The sequence below is a fragment of the Barbatula barbatula genome, assembly GCF_947034865.1.
Source record: "Barbatula barbatula genome assembly, chromosome: 5".
Classification (NCBI taxonomy): domain Eukaryota; kingdom Metazoa; phylum Chordata; class Actinopteri; order Cypriniformes; family Nemacheilidae; genus Barbatula; species Barbatula barbatula.
The window spans coordinates 19,500,982-19,505,640 of NC_136769.1; positions in this window are offsets into that span (position 1 = coordinate 19,500,982).

Below are 4,659 nucleotides of genomic sequence, written 5' to 3' on the forward strand. Positions count from 1 at the left end.
TCCTCCGCATAAATCCATGTAGCATGCAGGCATCTCCGCAAGAGAGGAGAGAAAAGCGGAGGAATGATCGTATTCACTTCATGTTGGTGTCTCAAGCGGTCCTGGAGATGTAGAAAGTCATATCTGCGCATCACACCGCAGCCTCCCACTGGTAGATGTCATCTGAGTGAATGACGGGGCCCTGGGCGGTATTTAAATGAGATGGCGTGTGATTGGCAGCGGAAACGACCAATCAGATCGTGAAGATGTGTTTGACATTTACTAACGTTATTTTGTGCGTTTTATGTTAATGCAATCAAACATATTTTGATCAATTAAACCATATTATAAATGAAAGGCTTAAAATATAAAAAGTTGTATACGTGCCGTATGAATGTAAATGATATACATTGCATTCATACAAAATACGTTTTTAAATGTTTCCTAACAACCGTAATATTTTTCATGTGAATTGTCACACAACAGACTCGTTTCACATTCAAATGTACGTATTTTACAGATTAATAAACTACAATGGTAAATCTCTAAGGAAAAGACGAAATTTAGGCTTTGCGCAATAAGATGAGATGATTTATGAATGAGATCAAAGAAATAACGCAATCGTTAATGCAATGAGATGCAACACAAACCATTAACAGGTTGATGAAAGAAATGGCAGTTTTTTTTCAGAGGATTCCCAATAAAATGGTGTAGACACGATTCTAGCAGATATTTCTACATCACCCACTGCTCGTCTCTTGCTCTCGGCTATAAACATGTCACTGTGGTACAAAATACTTTACATGATGATATGTATTGATATTTTTACATTGAGAGGCAGAGTGTTGAATGGAGACACATCTGAGCTTGATAATTGTGTCTGCGGCGGTCAGGGGCCCTGGACCCCACGCACCTTCAGCATTCTACAGGATTATCAGGACAGGATTACGCCAGGGCTGCCACGTCAATCTGAGTTTCAGCCGAACCACACAACTACTGGCCACTAATCCTTTTATCTCATCTGCCACACGGTGTTCATGTGCGTCTGTGCATGTGAGATGAGACTATCTGAATTTCCTGCATGCACCAAGGTCTGAGAAACACTGTTGCTTCCTGCCAGGTCGTCCTCTTTATTAACTAAAAGTTAGAAAACAAACACTTGTTTCTGTTGAAAGGACACCTTGCTTCTGCAACGCTATACTGATACAATGTTTTTTTAATGATGGACGTAATGTCATGACACTTTTCAAAATCAGTTATTATAGCAATTCAACTATAAAATCAAGTTTTATTCACCAGCTTCAACTAGTTTTGCTTAAGCACGCAGGGGCCGCTTACACAGTACCATTTTCAATGAAATACGGTCAACTTTTTATGCGTTTTAGTTGGTGGGGGGCGCCAAATGTAAACTTTTTAAAAACAATGCTATTAATGTCTTGGTCGTCTGTTGTCAAAACCTTTTAAAATGCACTTTTCCGTTTCTAAAACGTATTTGTTTTGTACATTTCATCTGAAATGCAAAAATCGAATTTGTTAGATTGTTAGCTAAAATGTCGTATTTCCATTCAGTTTTTCACATCTATCAACAACCCGCCGCCACACCTGTCTGTGTCACATGTGCTTGTAATTCCATCACATGTGATGATTTTGACACAATTGAAAAAAGTCATAGAGAAATGAACAAAGGGCAAAAAGAGAAAAGTAATATATTCTGTGCGAGCGGTTTGTTCTTTCCGAGCGCCTCCGTTTCGTTTTGATTGGCACTTCAAAGTAACTCGGGGACTAGAAGGGAGGGGACGCCATGGTGGGAACAAAAGACACCTGAGGGGTGGGAGTGCAAAGATCTAGACCGCAGAGCTCTACAGCATCCGGAAGAGCATATGGGCAGATCAGCTTGGCCTGTTCTGCTTAATGATGCACACACAACCTGCCTGTGTGTCTTCAGAGAGATTTAGTAGCTGTTCCGTTGACACATCAAAGGACTTACGGTCTTCAACATCTCCCTCGATGGAATATCTGTAACTGTACCATGTTAACATGTGCTCCTCTGATCGCTCATTAAATCAAACACTGAAACCATTTCTGCATTCCTGTGGTTAGTCCTCTATTAAAATAAAAGCTTTGGGCTTTTAAACATTTTTTTTTCAATAGAAGAGCTTCAAACAAGTATTATTTATATTTCTCGCTTGCACCCACATACAGACAAGTATGCGGTCGCGGCTACCACCCACTAACCTTTATCACACAACACGTGGAAAAGCGTACTGACAAAATCTGACAATATTTAAAAGACTTTCGTTTCGTATCCTTTATGACAACAAATGATCTCTTGCTATCTAAATGAATTTTGTTTATCATCTTGTAGTCTGCACGTGCGAGTCGCTCTGAACACATTGAACAGCAGCTTGTGTCCTCATTAGCCGGGTCACAACAGGAAGAGCTGATTGATACTAATGACAGGCTCATTAACTATGCAGAAAAGCAGATCAACACACCGCTCAGCCTCTTTAAGTTGTGTTCCAACGTCATTTGATCGAGCTAAGACTGCTTTAAATGTCTATAAATTCCAACAAGGCTGCTGAACTCTTATCTTATCTCCCCCTCTGAGGTCCAAGTCCGCTTGGATTTCGGGGCATTATCCTTAAGAGACAGCTTTATCCCGCTATTTTGTCCTTGTGTTGCCGTTGGCAAATGTTATAAAGCAAAAGGCCACTTAATCACTTGAGCTTAGAGGATCTGAAGCAGGATTGTGTGCTGAGTGTCTCTGACCTCCGACCTCTGCCCGGGTGCTCATTCTCAGAGACTCCACGACAACTCTATCTGCCATAATTCCCATCTTTATCAACTGTGTTGCACAACACAATAATTGTCAATATTGCACAAAGACAATCGTATTAACCGCTTAAATGTTACATGTATTCATTTAGTAATTGATATTGTCAGCATTTTTTATTGAGGAGGAACTAAACCTTTTTAAACATCAAATAAAAAAGGCAGCAAATTCGGCAGCTTTTGGATCTTGTTGGTCTATTTTTGTCAAGACGAACTTAACGGAGCAGCCCCTAAATTCAGCTATACCTGTTGACACTATAGCAACATATATTTTGATAATATAAATAAGAGGTTTCCTCAAACACGGGTATAATCAAAGGTAGAGACAAAATGCACATTCACTCCCATACTACTTATTTTTCTTGTCATGAAGGAATAAGTTGAATTGCAATATCAAAATACCTTAAGGCTGCACAATTATGGCATACATGTTTATATTATTCCCCTTGATATTGTAAGTGTAATTAATAATGTTGATTATATTATAATGTTTTAATAAACGCGGCCATGAGCTACATGCTTCACGATGTAAACGCGCCACTTGCGCATAAAGAACAATAAACGTGTGAACGATACAAGTCATTGTAAGTTGATGGAATAAACTTTTTTAATGCAACCGCAAAAGCAAGTGGCTTTGACCCAAGCTCCTTATGACCCAAAGTTTGAGAACCTTTGATATAAAGGACCATACTGCCAGTTAGCGTAACGGGTTGATACATTTGGGTTCGCACACTCATTTCACAATTAAATTATATCCATGGTTGGATTTATTTAGGAATTTGGAGTTAACTTTGAGTTTACCATGGACCATCATCAGTCACAATCTCCGTAATAAAGACGTCCAGATGTAATCCATCTACTTTATCTTACAGGGTTTATTTATCGAAACAGCCTGAATGTGGACTCCAAAAGGGTCTAAACTCATATTTTCATGCACTTTAGGGGTGAAAGTAAACACATTATTTAATGCAGGCATGTATATTTAAAGAGCGTGTCTGGACAGCTTGAAATTATTTGTACAACAAATTTTACCATAAAAGGAAAACAAATCTAATAGACGTAGTGTCCAAATGGAGGGATCATATTAGAGATCCTTGTTTCTGTTTTTCCCCTTAAAATGTAATTTGCTTCACTAATGAGCTTTGATGATAAATTCCTTCATTAACAAATGTTATTCTCGGCTAATAGCGATATGAAAATATACTGTATTATACTATTTTTGGTAAAATGCCATGTACTATAATGATTTTGAACCTCACTATACACATTATTAATTATTATTACTATTCATACGACAATATTTTTCATTTACTAAGATTAAAGAATACTGTAGTATACTTTAGGAAGCATACTATTCTATACTACAATACAGTATACTCCAGTTAACTATACACAGTAAAACACTTACGATTTTTCACGTATTTCTGATAATAAGGTAAAAATGGTCAAATCACAGAAAAAACCTTAAAAAACTTACATTTTTGTGGAAAACCTGTTATTTTACGGTTTATTTCCGGGCCCCCGAATAGTACATGGTTATAGGGTTTGTTCAATTTTCAAGTTCAGTACTTTTATTTTTTTAATAGAGTCTATTTTAGAAATAAAAACCCTAAAATGACAGCAGCAGACTGCAATTTTACAAGAATAAAAAGAAAACATGTACTTTTACAGAAGAAAAAACTGTTATTTTACTGTATATTTCTGGTGCCTCAGCAGTTTTTTCACTGGATTTTTTAAAGGTAATTTTATAATATCGTTGATCTGAACTAATGAAATATACCATTTACTGATCATTTCCGCAACGATGAGTAAAAACTTTCATTGTGTTGCTTCAGAATAGCTCAAATG